Genomic DNA, 21321 nt, shown 5'->3' with positions numbered 1-21321 from the left:
AAGCTGCCACGCATTCCTTGTGTCACAGAGGTCACCAGAGTCCCGAGGGGCATGTCAGCAACACCTCCCATGGCAAAAACCAACTTCACTTCTTTCTGCAAGGTAGGATTGGGTCCAAATACCTCCAAGTTACTTCCCAAAATGTGAAAGATGCTGGTGTAGGTAACCAATTTGTCTGTGCGGGTGGACAGGCCTTTTTGTCATTCCCTCTTTCCTTCCAGGACTGCAGCAAAGATGCTGCATGTGTTTTCTTCCTGGGGAATTAGACTTCAATGATTTGGGAAATGCAGGTCTTGAGAGCTGCCTGCACAGAGAAAATGGGTAATTAGAAGCATGTGCTGTGCTGTGAGTGTTCCAGGGAGCTGTCTGGGCCAGAGTGAAAGGCTGGATTAGCACAGTGTGACAGCACTGTGCAGATGCAAACCTGGGGTGCCTTTAACCGTTCTAACCTCATTAGAAACTTAGTTGAAAACAGAGGATATTTATTCATAGGGTCTCCAGTTTTGGTGATTTTAACCCTGGCAGGATCTTAGATGAAGATCTGTATTTATATATAACTTTTTGACCAGCCTGTTGCCCAGTTATTATTGTAAGTTATTATCAGTTATTTCTGAACACTGACTTTATAAAAAGTAAAACTAAAATATTGGCATTTGACTCCAGCTGTAGGAAAGAAAGGTTATGGTTTAGTTAGGTGTCACCTAACAGCAAATTAGCCTTAAACCCAAATCTATCTAATATGTCCTGGATTGTAGATGGAAAAGGACTTCGGGTTCATTTCAAGATGCCTGTTAGATACAATCCATAAAGCAGAAAAAAGTTTCTAGGACAGTGTACATGAAATAAAATTGCACTTTTCATCTGCCAAGTCTTTCATTCTTGCTCTGTTTAAAATTGGTATTGTGGGGAGGTAGCAAATGACTTTGTGATGTGTTTCAGCCAAACATGCTAGTGGTTATGGCTGAGTAATGGGCAACTTTAACACTGATTTATTTTTTTTTGGTGGTTTTTTTTTTTTGGTGAAGGGGTTCTCTGAGTTTGATGAAATACCCTGTAAAATATTTGGTTAAATAGAGATGTCACCTCCTCTTACAGCAGAGATATGCTTTGTGCTTAGTGCTTTCCCTCATGAAAATAATCAGCATGTAATGCTAATATTTTTAATATTAGATTCTTATACAGAGGGAAGAAAGGAATTCTGCTTGTGCTACTCTAAAGATCACTCAAGTATGATCAATAATCCATTAGCAGGAATCTCTGTTCCATTTAACACCACTAACAAGTTTTTCCATCCCTTCCAAGTGTAAAGCAGGACAGAGAAGTAATCTGGAAGGTTAAACTGTGGAGGAAGTCAAAATAGCACCAAAAATAGCTTAATCTAAAGGTACTTAGCAGAAACCACATCTAAATCAACTGTATTTTTAATGTCTTGTAAGGCTGTCTGTGTCTTCTGTGCAGGGGAATATCTTCAGTAAATAGTGGAGTATCATAGCCATGAGTGCAACAAAACTGCTTTACAGAGATTTACTGCACCACACTCCTTGGAGAAGTGTGGATTGTATCCAGCCTGGAGGAGCGAGTAATGACAAAGGATGATACAAGTACTTCAGAGTTTTTAGCTGTGAGTGACTGGCAGGATGTCCAGCCCTGATGATTTAATGGATTAACTTGGTGAATTGGGGACCATGAGTTTTATCTAGTGTTGGTATGGGATTATCACTTTACTATCATTTGGGACAGCAATTTAAGGTCAAATCCCATTTTTCTCTGCATCAAGAATCCCACTATGTCCTTATGCACAGGAAGAAGTGTAGGAAAAAGATATCTTCCTATGTGTGTTACTGTTTGGCACAATCTAAAATATATCTAATGGCTTTTGCTTTTTTTTCTAGACTGAAAAATCAAGTTTGAAAGCAAACCAACAAAAGAGGCATTCATGGTTTGTTTTTTAAAAGCCACACATTGTCCTATCTTATTCAAAGCAGAATTTTTCTAATAACCAAATTCTGAGTCTGTGTCCCAAAGTTATGCAATAAAAACAATTGTCAGATCTATTATGATAGTCTAGACTAGACACAAAAGGGGAACTCTGGGGCAAACATGGAGATTTTCTCACGGAAAATGGCAGGAAGACTAAAATCTATTTTTCCTTTAAAAAAGTAGTCCAATCTCTAACCTTTCAGAATAGTTCAGTTGTTTTCTTGGTGGGGAGAAATGGCTGCAGTAGATTGTTCTAGAAGAAAATGTGCCATTGTCAGCCCTCCTCTGCTGGGTGGGTGATAAGGGCCTGTAAAAGCCCTGTGTTGTCTCCCAAGCAGTCCAGAAGCAAGGCTTTTCCTCTCCTATGTGGATCCTTGTGTGTGTGAGATAGATTAATGGCTTGTCAGAGGAGCACAAACCAAGCTATGGAGTTTAGCTGGAATGAAATGGTTCTGTTTTCAGAAATCCTCAATGGAACAGATTTTCTAAATGGGAAACAAAGGCATCGCCTCAGCTGTGCTGCCTATAGTGGCGACCAAGGAACAACATTGCAAGAAGGGCCTGGATTTTTTTGCATCTTCCCATCCTGATCCTACACTTCCCTCTGCCTCCTGACCCTGGTGGAATGAGGTGCATGTAAGGCCAGGACTGCCAAAGCAGGAGAAGTTTCTGTTTAAAGCTCACTCTGCAGAACAGCAGTAATTTGTGAGCTGGAGCCCATTGCAGATACAAACTGGGTCTCCAGGGGGATGGGAATTTGTTCATGTGTGCTGGTATTTGGGTCACAAGCCTGATGGAAGGGGACAACACAACCCATCAAGTTTGGGAATGGGAGCTGTGAAATGTTACAGCAGTGGGGTCATCCCTTGTGGCTTCTGGTAATTAGATAAAATTTGCTGATTAACGAGGCCGTAGTTTCACATACGCTTTAAGCCAGCACTGAAATCTCACCTGACAAATGTGATTAGTTTTAACCTGGATATGGAGCACTGTACATGTAGAAAACATTCTTTCCAGTAGGGATGGGTATGGAGCTAGGATTAAGTGGGAAGGAAGGTGTAGGACATGTATATTTCTGGATTTTGAGAATACAAAAAAAATTGAGGGGAAAATAAGACAATGAAATGTATCCTCTTGCTTTTAAAGATTTTTATCTTTTCAGTCTCTCTTACTCAGACCTTCTGCTGTACCTTCCATTTTAGGTTAGGTGAGGTCATTCCCAAGCCAAGGCCACCTGATCTCAGGTAGTGATGTGGTGTTTGCTCTCCCTCCTTCATACTGAGCCAATTGAAGTACAAGGCAGTATGAACCCCCCACAAAAGTAAACAGCTAAAAAGCCAAATTACATTCAAATACGCATAAAGTCACTTCAGATGCACAGGGAGATTTCAAATTAAAAATCTAAAATTATGAACTCAAAATCTTTGAGTTCAAGGGGTGTAATTTATTTTTTTTTCTACAATGCATGGTCTAGCATATTCTAATTTGGGCAGCACTGTTTAAAAGTTCATTAGTTTATGTAAGTAATTAGCAGGCTGGCTTGATGGCATAAAGATTAAACTAAAGGTACATATTGCTGATCTGTGGGATAGATATATAACCCATACAAACAGCATGCATGGATTGCTGGTTTTTTCCATAATTACTACAATGGTAACACTGAGAAAGCCAATAGGAAATAGCTTTTGGATATAAAATATTAAATGTATCTCAAGGCATGTGAGGGAGACAATGAAAATGGTAATCTTAATACGGTAGAAACCATGAAGGAGACAGTTCTATACAGGATTTAGTCATTTTCCCCAATTTTTTATCTCTAGTGACCTCAATCTTTTTCTGTCAGTTCCACCAATCCTCTAGATGGAGTGGGAGTTGGCACTTTTGAATATTTCTTCCTCTAATAGGAAGAGAGCAAGGAAAAAGAGCCTAATTACTACAGTGCTGCTGAAGGTAAGGGTTGCAGAAAATTACTTTTTCAGTAGCTGGGCAGGGTTGGTGGCACTCACAAGTTCTGGGTGCAGCCCAGTGATCAGCAGAAATGTGATGACTGTGTCAGAAATGACACAAATGTGTGGTGATGAGGCAGGCTGGAGGTCAGGAATCCAGGGAGTCCACTCGAGTCAGGCACAACAGGGACAGGACTGAGCACAGACCTCAGGGAAGAACCAAGGAATTCAGCCTGAGCTGAAATGTGTCAGTGGCCAGAGTGTGGGATGGGGGTCTCAGGGGAGGCTCTTCAGGGCTGTGATGTACTCAGGATTCAAACAGACTCTGAACTTCTCCAGATAGCTTTTATTAGCAGGATTGCCTTTTCTATAGGGGGGAAAAAAAGCCTGCTTTGCACTTGGATTAAACTTTAGCCACTTTAATTTTCGCCCCAGTAGATCTCCCTGTTACAGACAGATGAAGCAGTGCCAAGTGCTCTCACTGAGAACACCTGAACAGCACATTCTTTGTAGAAAGTTTACCCTTCCTATTAATTGAGGTTAATTGTAGCCTTGCAATTGCTACAAGAGGAAAAGAAGAGAGTTTCTACCTCTGAGCTATAATTTGTATTTATAATTTTTTTACTGTGATTGAAGGTACAACAAGTTTTAGGTAGTTGAAGGCACAGTCCACACTCAGAATCAAAGAATGATGACATCCCTCCCAGAAAATTTACCAAGTCAGAAAATAACGTAGGAAAAAAGTCTCGTAACGTCCCTACGAAGTGAGTGCTGAGAAGTCCCTGAACTCTGACTTGCTTATGCTCAGTGCATAAGAAATATTTTTGACCTGAAACTGTGAAGTCAAACATGTTTGCTACAGGACCACTGCAACAACAGGTGAGATGGTGGCCTTGGAAGGCATCCAAGATCAGTGTGTTTCAGGGAGCAGCTGGCAAGGCTCCAGAGAAATAGGTTTTATTCTGCTTTTGGGGTGCTTGTTTTTCCTCTGCAGATTGTAGCCAGCATTTATCAATTAAGTTATTTTGCATTTATTTTCATTGTTCTGAGACAATAAATTCTCAGTTGCAAGAGCTGCTAAAATACTCTAAGTATGGCATTTATTTCCCTTCTTTGACTGGAGAAAAGCTCTTTAGTTTGTAATCACTCTTTGAATAGTAGTCTGTGACCCAGGGAAGCTAATTTCAGCAGCAATAAAGGCTGTGTCTTTTGTGCCTTCAAAAAATAAAATTTTAAGGACCTTGGAAAATGTTTGGAACTTGACCAATCTGCAAATTCAATATGCCTATTTCTGTCTCCCAGCATTGGGAGAAGGAGCCCCTAAATCTTCTGAGAGACCTGGAATAGCTTTTATTTTTAAACTATCTTCCCTTTGCAATGTAGTTCATATTTCTTTTGCTAATAAAGAGAATTTTACTGAAGTTTTGGGAAGATAATAGCCACATGACTTACCTCTAAATCTTAATGTGTGACATTTCTGTGTCCTGGAGGGGTCTGTTCAGCCAGCTTTGCAATTAAACAGCCAACAAGAAGAGTATTTTACTGCTGAGCTGAGTAAATCATCAGCTCCATCATCTTGCATCTAAAACACTTCTGAATCTAATAATTATTTTTGTCAGCCAGTCCTTTGTGCTTTCCATCTCAGCAACACTCACTGTCAAATAGCAATTTCACTTGTTAATCCTCCTCCTGTCTCCTGCTGAGGTTGTCTTTTTGGCCTATTTCAGATCCAGCATGTTCCTTCTTCTTTTGACAACGGGATTTGAGTTTTGTTCAAACTCAGTTTTTTCCCCAATTGCTTCCTTGGGGGGGTTAGAAAAAAAAAAAAAAAATCTGGTTTATGGAGATTCACCTATTATAAATCTGCCCTTAGATTGACTCCTGATGCAAAATTCCAACTTGCACTTTGAAGCAAGGTGTTAGGGATGTTGATGTTTTACAATTCACTTCTCTGTCAGCAGCGTTAGGATCCTGGTCCACAAAGTTCCAGGTGTGTCCTGTAAATTTGGGTTCATAGTCTCAGTGCAGGTCTAGCCAAAGTGTTCCTATACTCTAAGTGCTTCCAGGTTATCCATGCTCCAATCCATTTCTGTGTTTGTACGGACATCTTCATGAGGTACAAATATACTCTTGGTGCAGCCATCAGAGAAATGTCCACTGCTACCACTTCCCTTGACTCCTGAAGATGCCCAGTTTGTCTGGTTTAGTTTGTTCTCTGCTTTGTGCCCCCCTCAGGAAATCCTCACTGACAGGATGCCTGGTTGGAAGCAAAACCTCATCCCTGTGACCCTCCTGCTGCTTTGGAGAGGAGCAGTGGCGGTTTGCTGAGTCTGGAAACACATTTCTCTTATCTCCAGGGCAAGCACAGTGACTGTTGCCTGGTTCCACCATGGAGGACTATCAGTGCTGTTCCATCTTGGTTACAGACATGACTAATCCCTTTTACTACTTTTTATTTTTTCCCCCAGAGCTGCCAATTAAGCTTTTTCTATGATCATTCTCTAATATAAATCAAATGGAGGTGGGTTACTATAAACAGCCCTACTAGTAGGTATTCCCAGTGCAGCTCATTTCAGCAGAAGTGTGCTACAGAGAAAGTGTGAGTTAGGTGGAGAGGCAGCACAGAGCTTCAGGCAGGAAGGAATTCACATGTCCTGGAGACAGACAGATATTTGCCTTCCTGTTCACTTTATCTCTGATTCCCTCCTCAGCCCTTTGTGGGTTGATCAGAACTGTGAAGGCTGCTATCATTGCCTTCTTCAGCAAACCAGCCCTTCAGAGCAGGAGCAATTCCATTCCATGAGTCTTCCATGGTGAGTTTTAAGATGATGTACATGGTGAAGCTTTGAGTACAAAGGATGTAACCGGTATTTGCCACCACCAGCTTCTCTAGGATCTCAATTCTCTAGCAGCAAACATGGCCAACAATCACAAGAGACATTTTTCAACTTGTTACTCCCAGACAGAATCCCAGAATGGGTTGGGTTGGAAGGGCTTTAAAGCCCATCTCATTCCAACCCCTTGCCCTGGGCAGGGACACCTTCCCCTAGATACCCTTGTGGATATCTGAGCTGCTCAGGAATTAAGGCAAACAGCCCAGCTGTCCATAGCAGCAATAAAACTGAGGTATTTACCCTGCAAAATGAGGTTGTCACAGCATTGCTCTGGGAACATGACACTAAATTTCACGAAGTCATGTGGCTGTGCCAGTATGATTTCTTTACAGTGGTGGGCAGGTCTGTTATTTCTGGGTTTATCTGTAAAATTGTTGCCATCCAAACCTTGTCTTGTCAAATGTTCCAGACTAAATTGTTGTAAATTTAATCAGTTGGGCCTTACACCTTAATCTGGGATAAGCAGGGTTTGGTGTGGAACAGTTCTTCCACTCCTGGCTGAATATTCCCTGCTCTCCCCTTGCAGCACATCTGAGTGTGTGGCACAGCCTGGCTTGGGTCAGCAGAGAAGAAACCTGCCCAAACCAAATTTGCCTTTCAGATCAACCTGTTGAGGTGATCTGCACAATCACTGGGTCTCATGAGGGGTGGGAGAGGGAGAGGCAAGCACTGCCTGGTGCTTTGCCTGCCTGGAGTTGTCCTGGATTGGAGGAAAAAAAATAAGATGTTCTTCCTATGAGCATTTTGGTCCAGGAACTCCTGGCTTAACGCAGAAAAACATTCTTGCTTTTATATTCCACCCCATTAGACCTGGCTGTTTCTTTATTTTTCACAATTATTTGGTACATGACTTTCTAGTAAAAAATAATTAAACCATGAATCTTCACCTTATTTACAGTTTTTCTCATGTTATTAAGCTGTAATTTGACCAAGAGATATGAACATAATTTACCATATGATTGCATAGCTTTTAATGTGTGCTTCTGCAGTGAATAGCAGCTATTAAGCTAAGTGGTTTGCCCTGTAAAATGACATGATGTCATAATATTTCTCTGAAAATACAGAATTAAGTATCATTAAAGCCTATAATTAGGTAGCTATAGGTTATATTTGCAACTTCAAAAATGGAGTCAGGCAGCCTGATTCCTCTTGCTGTAGTATTCCAGGAATTTTGTCAAAACTGTACAAGAGCAAGTGGTGTGCTTTACAGAACATGAACTGCTTCCCCAGCCCTGTATTTCAGTGTAATTCCCTTTTTCCTCTCTTTCCAGGAACTGGGGCTTTTCAACATGTTTGTAACAGCAAAGCAACTGCTCCAGGAGTGTGTACGTTCTTTTTTGAAATAATAAATCTCATTTTAGTGTCTATTTTTCTTGTTCTTCAGAAGTCATGTGGATTTCATAGATGATAGTGTATGATTGATCATAAACTATTATTTTATTTTTTTTTTGCTTTAGACAAATATTTAGTCTTCTTTTATCTTTGTCAAGTTTTCTTAAAGCTTTTGACAGGTTTTATTATTTACTGTTTGTTTTAAATCTTTATCTAGTTCTAAAATAGTTACTTTTTTTTGGTGAATTGAACCTGATTTGTATTAGTTCTACACCTTTAATTTATTTTCTTATTTTAAGGCACAGGATATTTTAGCAACTGCTGTAGTTAATTGATGTCTGGTGTTTCCCCTCATCTATATTAACTTTTACCTGTGAAGGTATGCAATGTACCTACATGGATATAATATAATTTTTGTTCAGTGCTATATATATTTTAAGATATTATTATATAATATATTTTTTATTTATTAATATATATTAAGGTATATATTAAGAAATTTACATTTATATTTTTAGAACAAACTATTGATTAAAAGCTTGTAACTCTTACATTGGGGGGATGTATCACAGCACTGTTTTGAAGCTGCCGGGTGATTCTGTCCCTCTGAGGCATGACAAGGACTCCGCTGACGGGTGCAGTGAAATAAATGCTTTGTGCCATCTACTGGTGCCGCTGGGAGCTGCGGGTCAGCCCGGGCCGGAGTTGTGACGGACTCAAGCGTGCAGTGTGGGAAAAGAAGGAAACTCGCTGTAAATAAGCAGAATGATGTTTATTATTTTATGTCTTTAAGTGCTAACTGATGTTAAACACGTACTAATTAACTCACGCATTAACCCTTTTCTAACCCCTGCCTTCCCAACCGTGCCCTAAAACTTTATCCCTATTTTTACAGACTCTGAAAACATTTTGTTTTACAGATAGGTCAGTCATGTTTTAACGGAGTGGAGCAGTTCAAGCTGGTAGGGTGCACTGTGAATGTGGTTTGTTGAGACCTGTTACTCTTTCCATAATAACTCCTAATTACAATATATGTCATGATCACCTATAATGAAGTATAACTTCCTCGAACACTTTCTCCCTTATGGGTTTTCTCTGGTGCTGGTTCCCTTGTTAAGCCTGGAGTGGCAAAGCTGCTGGGATGGGAGACTCCAGCCTAACTCAGTGTGGGGTTAAATAAGGCCTTTTAGCTGAAACCTCTTTGTATCCTACAGCCTCATAATAGGCTATTGTATTTTCTGGGGTTTTTATAAGGCTCAGATGTCACACTCAATTCTTGGTTGTTTCACTACCATCAGTGTTATCACTGGTGTGTTTAATACATTTGGTGTACTTTGTGATTGTAAGTATTATTTGTTCTTTCTTTGCTGGTTTTTACTTATATATCTCTCAGGGGCATAAAGAGTGGATCCACAAATGCTCCAGCAAGCCTCTAGTTATGTTTGTTCTATGTAAAGAGAGAAAATACAAGAAATTATTAGCAAAAATACCCAAAAGAAAATTTAAAAAAAACTCCAAGAAAATCCAAACCTTTTCCAGTTTAGAATATTATGTGCCTCTGTATCATGTTCAAGGGTCCAGATACTTCACTTGCTTACACACTGAAGAACTCATTCCCAGATGAAGTGTAGCCTGCAGGAGAGACACCTGGCCTAGAAATGAGGATTCTCTTGGCCTGCTTCAAGTGAAACACAGTTTACCCTGTCCAGAAGGGAGGTATTTTCCTCATTTGCAAAGGGCTTTTAGATTTTTTTTGTTAAAAACACTGTATAAACAGCTGTATAATGCATTTTTGTGCTGGTTTTGATACATGTAGCTACTGACCTAATTGTATTTCCTTTGAGAAATTGGATGGGTGGGATATTAAAATTCTTTAATTTGGAATTATCTAAATGCATATGTATGTATTAAAACATGTTGCCTGCTACAAGTACAGGTACAGAAATCTATACAGGAAATTAGTTTGATTTTATATTTCACTTCAAAGTGCAAATATCAATTTAAGCAAACAGTACTGCTTTCAGAAAAGTAGAATTTTAGCCAAGTATGAACAGGTGAATTAAATACAATGCTATAGAAAGGTATTAAAATACTCAGCTTTTTAATATATAAATTTTTTCTTCTCTTGCAGGTAAATGCCCCAAACAATCATCTTTGCTTTTTTTTGTGACTAATTGCTATGCCTGGGAAAACAAACTGCAGTAAGTGCACAGTAAACATGAATTTTTAAGGGGGGAAAAATAGTTAATTATTGCAACAGTGGAGCTACTATGATCAGAGCAGTGACTCATGCAAGTGAAGCATATAATTGTCCATGTAATTTGTTTGAAGTCAGCTGGGTTCCAACATTCTTGTTCCTGTGTGTAGCTGCTAATTTTTCTTTAGTTATTTTCCCTTCAAAGTCTGCTGGAATTTGCTGTGAGGTTGTTTTTTTATATTATTGTTAGAAAGATATCAAGTTGTGTCTGACAGGCTTAGAGGGGAAAAAACTGCTGCATTTCCATGTCCCCAGCTCCTATCAGGAGCAAGGCTGAAAATGATTCCTATAAGACTCTGGCACATCTCACAATTTTATTGTTTAAACCAGAAGAAGCTCATGATATTTATATTCCTTATTCCCTTTTTAATGACTTTTGTTACTACTCTTACACTCTGTCATCTGTAAAAGGCTGTGAATTTGGGTTAGAGTCACTCCAGTGGGAAGTATTGTAGACTGGAATTCAAATCTAACCTACTTTGTATTGCTGGAAGAGAAGAGCACACTTTTACTCTGGGCAAGCTGGAATCTGCTGCTTAGGATTGAAGCAAACTTTTACCTTCTTTGATACACTGAACACACTTTGTCTGCAGCCTCTAGGAATCAGGAGAAAATGGCTGTGGATGATCTAATATTTGCAGGTTTATATAAACAATTTTTAGTTCAGATCCTGCTGTATCCCAATAAATTAAAAGCAATGTTTTAAAAGAAATTTATACAAATGGGGAGTGCTTTTCACTAATAACTTTGTTTCTCCTAAATTCCAAATATATTTTCTGTTCCTCTGCATTTTGATCCTAAAGTCACTCTAGGACACATGGGTAGAACTGGCACAAGTCCCACAACTCCCAAATGCCATGTGTACCTATACCTGTAAGGTTTTTATACAAATCCCACACTTTATGGGCTTGTGTCCATGCAGAGCACTGTTATCTTGCTTTTGTTCCCAACACAGGTGAGTTGATTTCAAGACAATGTGATAGTAAATTTTCTTTGTGACAGGAACTGGCAGGTTCTGTTTAATTCCAGCAGCAGGGCCCCAAGGTCCACCATTGCCATAAAATCACCTGCAGAAGGATTTGGGGCTCTTAGCAGGCTTTCATCCTGCTGAGACAAGAAAAGAAGTAACAGCCACCAGTTGCTGACCTAGATTAGTCAGCACTCAGGTTTTTTAGTTTCCAGAGGACATCATGATGGAGACAAGATAAAATACTGCAGGGAGGATATGTAGAGCCTATTGGAATGACTCTTAATGCCTTCTATCATTTAGTCATGAGGTTAAAAAACAAGGAAAATTTCCTTTGGGAGGAAAGGTTGATTTGATAATACTGGTATAAAATAAAAATTACTATCAGTGGTGAAAATGTGCTCTTAGAACAGAATCAGTACTTCTGGGCCTTATGGGAATCATTGAATCTGGTGATACAGAGTCCATTAATTATTGTGGATCACTAACAAGTAGGAAAGTTTTTCTGGATACAAGAGTTCCACCTTGTATCCACAGACAAAACTCTGGGCTTTGGCAGGTGGTGTTCATCCTAAAGGAGCTCTGTTGGAGAGAAGGGATGGTAGAGCCTTGGATTGCAGGAAGTCTCATGCTGTTCCCCCTGAGTAAAACATTCACGGCTGGAACTAAAATCAAATGGAATTAATCTCTCAGGGTTATGTTTTGTGTCTGAGAACACAGTGAAGGCAACACACTGGCCATGGTAAAGCACTTGATACTCTTCTACTGCATAAAACTAAGCAAAAGCCGAATCTCTAGGGCCTAACAAGCTTGGATCAACCTCCCGAAGCCTTGCATCAAACCCTCCTCTCTATCTTGATGTCTTCCCTGACACTCTGCTCATTAGGAGCAAACTCCTCCATCCCTCCACTGTGAAACTTGCACTTTATTTTTTGCTGCCTTCTGTACTGACTGTACAGCCCTGCTTTTAGCACCAGTAGAGGAGTGATCCAGGCTCCTCCTTTGACCTCATATGGCTCCTGTTCCTGCTTTACCCAGCCAGGTCTTTCACATGCCTCCTATGGCACTGCCATCCCTTTCCATGTTCCAGGACCACAGGGAGCAGACAGCTGGCCTTGAAATCCCAGCAAACTCAGAGTCAGGCTTCTCTCTGCTCCTGGAGTTTATAACCTTAAAGGAGCTCAGCACAGGGTCCAGCCCTTTGTGCTTCTGAGGAAGGATTGTTATGTTGGAAGGTGAGAGAAGGAAAGGTGGAGGATCACAGAGGAGTGAGCATTTTTTCAAGGCAGACATCAGATTCTCTTGTTCTAGACTTGAGAGCAAAGCCCTCTGCATGGTACAGACAGTGCTAGGCAGAGCCTGGCTGCTGTCCCTGGGGGTCTGGCAGAACAAGGAGCAGGAGCTGGATTTCTCACAGGTCAAAAGAGAAACTTTGGTGGTAGGAAGAGCAGGAAAGGGAGAAGTATGTGTATCCTTCCTCCTCAAGCAGTCTTTTAAACACATGACAGATTATTAAAAAAAGCTGTGTGAAGGTAAGACATTGCTACTCCTTCCAGCAGAGGTTTTGTGTTAGGGCCTCAGTTTGCAAAATCAGTTTCAGGTCCACATGTGGCAGTTAGGCCAGAGAATTGATGAAAAGATGCCTGTTCTCTCAGTGTTGTCTGTGCTTTGCAAAATAACAGCCTGAGAGCTTGATTCTCCTTGCTTTATGGTAAACACAGCACAAACTTCACTCCAAACTGCATCAGGGTCTCATTTATTTGCAGCAGGAACTGTGTAACAAACCACCTCACTCCCCGATTTCCTCTCCTGCTGGAATTTTCACTTCTCTGTCCCACCGGCTTCACTCCCGGCTTCACCCTGGCTGCTGGAATGTGCTCGAGCACGGCCCAAAGAGAGGGGCTGAGCTGGGAAAGGTCAGGGCAGCCTGGGGCACAGCGAGGAGCCGGCTGGGCAGTGGAAAGTTACAGCCCTGAGCTCCTGCAGGAACTGCCCCGCTCCTTGGGAAATGTGATACCTGCTCGGCAGAGTCCGTGCGGAAAAGGCTGAGTGCTCTTCTTCGAAGTGCTCCTCTCGTTTGAGGGGAGGAGGGAGTTTAGGGTGATCTATCATGTGTCTTTACTAGAGGAAATTTGCTTTAATCCCCCTAATCTAAATCTGCTACTTATAGACTGCAAATATTTGTGCTTTAACAGTATTCCTTTACTGAAAACTGTCATGATCCCAAGCATGATAATTCTGCATAAAAATGATAACAAGCATGACTCAGTATGAGAAGAGTGATGGACAAAAATAGAATGGGACTGAATAAGAATTGACCTGTCTTTATTCCTTCCCTGTCTATTGCATCAGAGCCCAGAAACGCAGCTGGGCAATAATATTTGCTAGCAGCTGTTAGTGTTTCAGAAGGATATGCAGTGGAAATCAGTGGTAAATCCCAGTGTAAAACTGTCTTTCATCCACAAGAAAGAGCTGTTTGTCTAAATTTCATATGGATGAATGTGGATGTAATGTGGAATTTGTCTTTCTACTTTTTGTAGGAACTCATTCAATGGCGTTTAATTTATTTTACATCACATTCTAGTAACTGGTATAAAAAAAGATCAGGGTGAAGGTTCATGACAACAGTCCAGCTATTTGGCACAGGTTTTCTGTAAACAAATCAGTGAATTGTTCAACCAGTGTGAAGTAAGAATTCCCCAATGCCTTCTGAATGAATGTGCTGCAGTTACAAGGAGATTTCATTAACTAATGTGAACCTCCAAAAGAAAATGTAGTACGAAAAGAAAACCTTGCAAAATGCATGTGGCAATTGTAGCTGGAGCTGTGGGTCATGCAGCATGTTTTGGGTCTGGTTATTTGGGAAGGATGAATTTTTCCTTACTGCAGACTGACTTTTCTGCTTATATTTCAGTAATGCCTCAAGTCTGATAAAACAAGGACGTGACCAGGAACTTATTGGTCTTGGGAACCCTGTGATACCTAAAGCAGCAGTACTCTGGGCTGTCATGGACCTCAAAGTGGTTTGGCCATTCTGTTTAGAGACACACACAAATATAGATATATTTTATAGTGTTTGAAATACCAGCATGTTTCTAGAAACTTTTATCAGAAAAGATAAGGGTTGGAGCTATTCAAAGTTTATTGGACAAGGCACGTTGTCAGTTCAGGGTGACTTTAAAATACAGGGCAATCTGTATGAATCTAGGAAGTGCATTACTCACTGATGACTAAACTCTGACACTGCACAGAGACAATTCAGAATATGAGTTTAGAGTATCACTAGAGATGTGATTTACAATGCTGGTCAGAACAAGCTGATAGCAGCCATGAAAATGAAACTATATAGATAAGCTTTGGTAATATACCCCACACGTATCTTGCAAGCTGCTGAGCATTTAGCACCTGCTTGCTACTGTTTTTCACATCCCTTCACTGTGAGAGGCCATGTGTTAACACAGAGTCTAGCAAATGACTCAGAAATGACAATCTTATGCAATAACTGCAGCATTTCAAATGTTGCTTTGATGCTTTTAGTGCTTCTAACATTCTGTTCACACAGGAAGTCAGGCAGGCTGGTTTAAGTGACTGCCCAGCTTTGTGGTAATGGGAGCAAGAGAACCTCTAGACAGGAATCCAGCTCCAAAACTCTGTGCTGTCCATGAAATTCTCAGCTTTAGGTCTTCCTCATGAACTGCTCCATAAAATACCATGGTGATAAGGTCTGTGGATTAAACCAAGTGACCATATTGAGAAAGGGCTGAGACCTACATTCCAGCCTTGTTCCTGATCACTTGACTGGACATGAACAGCTTTTCAGGAGCTTTTCACCCATATCAGTGAAAGAGAGAAAAGCAATGTTCTGAGCTGGATCTGTGTCCTCATTTAGTTAAATATCTAATCATGCACTTTTCCATGAAGACTGGGGTAAAGATGACATTTGTCACTTCATTGAGACATCTCAGTATGTTCAGGAAAGTGTCTGTTCTGAGAAACTTGCAGGACAAAAAAAGTTCACACACAAATTCTGCACTTGGGAAGCTTCCTTCTGTGTGGAAATTCTGTTCTCTAACAGGAATTAGAGTTATCTATCCAGTTACCTCATGTGGAAAGAGAACTTTTGCTCAACAGGCAGATGGCTAAAACGCAAGGAGAGGAATCTCCTTGTTCTCAACATCCTTCTCTTTTTGTGAGCTATACAGCCAAATTATTCTTCCATTTGAAAACTTAGTTCTCAGTTCTGGCTGCACCTGCACCACCACAACTTTTGTGTGATATTAAATGAATAAAGGAAGATATGTCAGACTTGCAGCATACAACACTTGGAGGTGACACTGAGACATGAGTGTGTAGTTCATTAATAAAGGCAAGTAGGAGGATGATCTTCTATTGCTCTTTAGAATACCTTGGGTAGGCTCTGAGAAGGCAAAGTCTTCCTTTTTCATAAAGCTTAAACAGTTCTAGATGCCTTTAAGACAAGAAATAAGCAGCAGGTGAGTGTTGCTTTTCCTGTTCAAACAGACTCCCCTTGAGATGCCAGGGATTGTTTGTGATGACTCTTTCAATGGGGCTGCAGAGCCAATATTAGCCCAGGCTGCTCTCAGAGTGCCTTGGATACTATCAGTGTCCATGGAGCTGTTCAGTGTGAGCCTGGCAGGGTGGCAGTGACTTGCAGGGCTTGTTTAGCATTCCTTGAGGCTGCAGGAGGTCAGCTCCAGCACTTACAGAACCCACTGCAGTTCACAGTGCTATGTTTTGGCCATGGCTTGTGCTTAAAGTCCATCCCTGGCCAGTAAGTGGCCACAGATTAAAGGAATAACACACTGGTAGTGATTAGGAGTGCTCTGTGACCTACTTGGGACAGCAGAAGGGATCTACCATCAGGCTCAGCTGGAGACTGTAAAAAATGGATTGAATTTATCCCTGTAGTCAGCCAATGGTATGGGAAAAGAAATCTTGCTGAAGGCAACAGATTGTTTCAAAGTTAAAAAAAAAAAACAACTACCAACAAGCTATATGGATTTGGATGGACAACTTTGTCTCTTAAACTGGACCCCCACACCGAGAAAGCGCAAATTTTCCTTTTTACTGTTTTAGGAGCTGGTAACTATTTTTTTTTTTTTTCCCCATTTGACTCCAAAATTAGTATCTTGACTTTGGTGGGTTTAAAACAAACAATTGGAATATGTGTACTTAGAGCCAATTCTATAGTTCTAGGAAATGCAAAGTTGGTTCATATAGTTTGAGCTTCCTGTAGGAATAGAAAATATTAGTCCCCACTACATACAGCAGTGTATGGCTGTATTGAAATTGGATTTATTGTTCCCTGAGCTTGCTGGGTCACAGTGTGTACCACAGTGCTCTAAATATCCTCCAACTTAACACTGGGGTGGTTGCAGGGCAGAGAAGGAAAAAGAGGAAGGTCAGACATGTTCTGCTTTGATAAACCTGACACAAAGCCTATATGGAAGAGCCAGTGATTAAAAGGATCCTGATTAACTCTGCATGGCCCTGTGGTGGGCCTGTGAAGGAGCAAAGCCTGGGGTCTGTCTTCTTTTTAACTGGTGGTGCCAGCTGGAACTTTTCTGTTAACTTTAGTATTAGATCCCCACATGACTGTGGAGTTTGATGTTTAACTGTATCATGTGTCCCTTCTAGCAAACTCTGAAATGACTGAATAAAAGTATAGCCACACAGGAGTAATGGGAATTTTGATTTTGTTGTTTGGGTTTTTTGTTGTTTTTTTTTAAGAACACTATAAAATCTTTTGCAAATTGTGAAGAAATCCGAAGTGCTGCATGTGAGGCTTTGCTGCCACTCTTTTCAGCACAGGGCTGATATTCTGCAGCTCTGGGCATTGAGTGACTCGACATCCTGGGAGAAAATGCTGTCCTGGTCAGGGGGGCTGCTCCCTGCATTTAAACTGAGAGCTGCCTGACCCACCCAGGTCATTTTTTATTGAGATTACTCTTGGTTCTAGCAGAGTCAGCTTCCCTTTCTCCTGAGCTGGCTGTAGCACAGCTACCAATGACCATTGTCATCTATTAACTTCATTTTTGGGTGAAAAGCTAAAGAAAGCCTTAATCTGTGTTCATGTCTGTGTCCTGGCCTGAAATGTTATTGAGCCTGAGATTAGCAATATGTGCATTTTGAAAGCAGTGGGTTGAAGGCCCAAATTATGAATTGCAACATTTTTAGGCCCTTATTAAAAATATAACCCAGCAATTTCAAGGGAAAACAGCTCCCACACCAAGCAATGCAACTGTAGGAGCCCCATTTGTGTGTATGTAGTTGGATCCAAGTAAAATTAAATCCAAAGTGGCAGTGGCCCAGGATGAAACTTGATGCTAGTTGTACATAAATAGCAGAAGGACTGTCATATGACAGGCTATAATCAATAAAACATTCCTGTTGGGACTAATCTGCATGTCAGGTGTCCTGACTGGGATGGAGTGCTGGCATTGCTGTGCACCCTGAATTAAGAGTTGTTCAGGATTTATTTCTTACAGAAAATTAATTTCTATTTCTTTTCACTAAAAGATCTGGACCAAGCAAAGGAATTAAAGGTTCTGTGGTGTAGCTGCTAGATACTGTATCTATAGCTCTGATAAAATTATGTGTGTAGAAGTGCATTCTTTGAGTAAAATTGACCTTTTTCCCCCTAATAAGAAATTTAAGATCTTTTGTTTTGCCTAATTAGAAAACAGAGCTCAGCCTTGGTAGATATTATGCGTGGGTTTTTTTCTTTGCACAATGTCACATGTCTGGAATTGTTCTGACACAAGTGTGTTCAGTAGATAAGATTTTTTAATTTTTTTTTTTCAAGGAACAGTTTGGTGCTCTTTGTGATCACAAATAGCACATTGAGAATTTGCTGATTTTTTTTTTTTTTTTAGATCCCTATTTCTAATAATTTGCAGCTACAGTTGCTTGTAGCTCTAATACTATAATTATTTCTGAAACTTGACATGTAGGGAATTTTTTTCCTTACTAAAATTGTGTAGAGCTGTATTAGAATGATAATGGGAAAAAAGAAGTGGTGGCTGCAAAGGAAACTCTAGAACCAGGGTTAAGGGGGAAGGTCTGTTAGAGGCTAAAAAGTGCCAGATGTGTGATTTCATTTAAATGAAGAGGAGGAACTAACCTAAATAGAGGTGTCAAGAAGATGGGCACCTGAACCAGAGCCATAAAATATTCTGACAGAGAACACTTTGTGCTTGTGGGAGTTCCACTGGCTAAAGTCAGTGTGATCAGATTTATTTTTTTAAAAATACCATCTTTCTTTTCATTCTCATACAGATTTTTTGTTACAGGAGTTTCCTACAACAAAGTTCTAGTCTTATTGTGTAAGTGCTTGGAGGGCCAGGGAATTGTATGAAAATCTGTACATTATGAAAGGATGTTGCAGGAATTTTCCTCCAACTTGATAAGTTTTAAAACTACCAAAAGGAATAAATTTTAGTTCTCTACGCCAAATAATCAAAAATGCCTGCACAGAGAAGTGGCTCATGAGATGAGCCCTGTTAAGAGCTGCCCCTTCATGTGACGATTCCTGCTCTCCCCTGGCTGTGGAGATGTTTTTGGCATCCTGCAGGTTTGGGGCTTGCTGCAGCTCCCAGCTGACAGCTCCATCTGCAGCCACTTCTGGCAGGAGGCAAAAGTTTTTGGTAATTAGGACAGAGTGAGGCAGTGCAGGAGCTGTTGTGCTGTTCTCTCAGAATATCCAGTGTTCTCCTCTCTTCCCTGTGCTTGTTTTTCCCTGTTTCACAAGGGCTGGGTGAGGCTCTTTTGGAACAGAGCACAGATGAAGGTCCCTGGGACCTTGAGCTCTTCTCAGAAGGGTACAAATGAGGCTCGAAGGGTGCTCTGACTTGGACCAGGCAAGAATTTATCAGGGATTGGAAGAATCCTTGGGGATTATCCAGCTAAATATTTAGTTACTGAAGAAAACTTTCTGTTCTCATTTGTACCACCATTTATCATTTTTGCTGCTGAGTCCTTTATTTAAGACTAAATTTATGAGACCTTCTATTAGACCCAGTTTCCATTTGTAATCCTGAGATATCAAAAGCAAAAATTTTTTTTTATTATTATTATTGTTGTTTTATTTTATTCCAGGCAATGCTGCAATCTCTTCCCTGGCCCTCGGAGCACAGTGCCCCACATCAGGTATTATTTACAACTTCCTTCTCATCCAACCAGAGAATCCCTGAGCTTTATTTCCTCATTTCCCTTCTCTTCATAGTCCATTTTCCTTCTCCACCTTCTCACATTGCTGTCCTGGCATTCTCTTGCATGTGATATTTATATAGTTCTTAGCTGTAAAAGGATTTCTTCTGGAGCTAGAATGGGCTGGGAATTGCATTACACTCCAAGGTGACTTTCCCTGTAGTTACAGCTGTGTTCCCTGTGCTAGCAGGCACCAAAGTCCTGGCTCTACCCTGCTCTTGTCATCTGATGCATTTTTCCTCTTAAACAAGGAATTTCCTTGAAACAATTGTTATTTTTAGCCTAAAATCACCTGACAATTTCTGATGTCATGTTGTGATTCAGCTCTTTCATCCAAACAGGTGAAGAAACCGTCGCTGTTTCACCACAAAACTGTTGGTGTTTGCTATTTAGAAGTCTTGAGCTTCTGGAATTGTCACAGAAATCCTGGGATGAAATCCTAATATAATTCTGAAAGAGGAATACAGATTTAATTAGTGTAATTTGCCTTTAAAAGTTTTCCCTTTCATGTGATAATCTGATTAGAACTGAGGCACTGTTTCATATTTTATTAGCCACACAGGAGAGGTTTATGCCAGGTTCTTGCCTCATGTTTGATTCACATGTTTGTGAACTGTTGGTAACTGGGAAAACATCTCAAAAGGATTATTTGCATGGACCTTTCTGAGCCCCTGTTTCAGCATTATTAATATTTCTCTAGAAAGAAACCTTTTTCTAAAGGTTCAGAGGCTTTATTTTGTTTGGATAAACACGTAACATTTCACGTCATTTCCAAAGTGCAGCAAGAACATTTCTCTCATGAATTTTTTTTTCTTTTTTCTTTATGAATTGCCATGAATAATGATGGAGTTGTGACTCTGCAGCTCAGTGTCAGTCCACTGCATAAACTCACCTGGGCTATTGGAGAGGTCAGGGTGGTGACTGAATCATAACTTTTTTTTCTTTCTAGGGAAGATTATTTTACAAATTTCAAGTAACATTTTCAAGCTGGTTTAAAGAAAGCATTTGGGTTTGAACCTTAGATAAATGACAGGCATTTGACCTCAGGTGCAACCCAAACATAAACAATACTTGAAGTGAGGGGGGATCAAAACTATATTAGCTTCAACTTGAAATTATTTACATTAGTACTCACTTCTTCACGGTGTTGCATTTTTTATTAACCTGCTTTGTCTCCTTAAATTTCTTTGTCTGGACAACAGAACATGGTGAAGAACATTTTAGTGGAGTTACTGGAGGTGATGGGCCTGACTCAGCATGACTGAAACTTGTGAAGAGTGATCATCTTTGTAAAAGCTAGTCACAACAGAACTGAACAGAACAAATCTTATTTGGGTATCTAAGAGAGATGAGAATCCCTCTGCCCAGGCTACAAAAGTGGTACCACTCCATGTAGCAGGGAAGAATTCCATAAGATCCAGAGTTATTGTGTGTGTTTCTGGTTGAGGCCAGTGATATGGGTGTGCCCTATCCCACAGCCTTTATTGCAGGCACTGTGAACTTCTTAAGGCAAGAACAGAGTGTTTGGAAAGTCCTTGGCATGTTATGGATCCTACTGGGAATAATAATAATTAGGAAAAAAAAGATTTTTTGGTTTTTAGCATGAGGCAAACTTCTTGTCAAATGTGCTGGGGAAAGTGCTGACAAATTGAGTTAAAATACGCTTACATTTGGTGCGGGATCTGAAAGTGTTAAACCTTAAAAAAGTTTTTGTGC

The 21321-nt window shown here is 40.3% G+C and overlaps 1 long non-coding RNA gene across 1 annotated transcript in view; it reads left to right on the top strand.

Annotated features, from left to right (window-relative positions):
* The first annotated feature begins 8089 nt into the window (after positions 1 to 8089).
* Positions 8090 to 21321, top strand: part of LOC131577594 (uncharacterized) — a 35923-nt gene continuing 22691 nt past the window's right edge. The window contains exons 1-3 of the long non-coding RNA XR_009277249.1: positions 8090 to 8145; positions 8725 to 8904; positions 10284 to 10353. This is a non-coding gene — a long non-coding RNA (uncharacterized LOC131577594). The remainder of the gene's footprint in view (positions 8146 to 8724; positions 8905 to 10283; positions 10354 to 21321) is intronic.

Source organism: Poecile atricapillus, chromosome 3, assembly GCF_030490865.1.
Source record: "Poecile atricapillus isolate bPoeAtr1 chromosome 3, bPoeAtr1.hap1, whole genome shotgun sequence".
Lineage (NCBI taxonomy): Eukaryota > Metazoa > Chordata > Aves > Passeriformes > Paridae > Poecile > Poecile atricapillus.
This window is presented reverse-complemented; position numbering and strand designations above follow the sequence as displayed.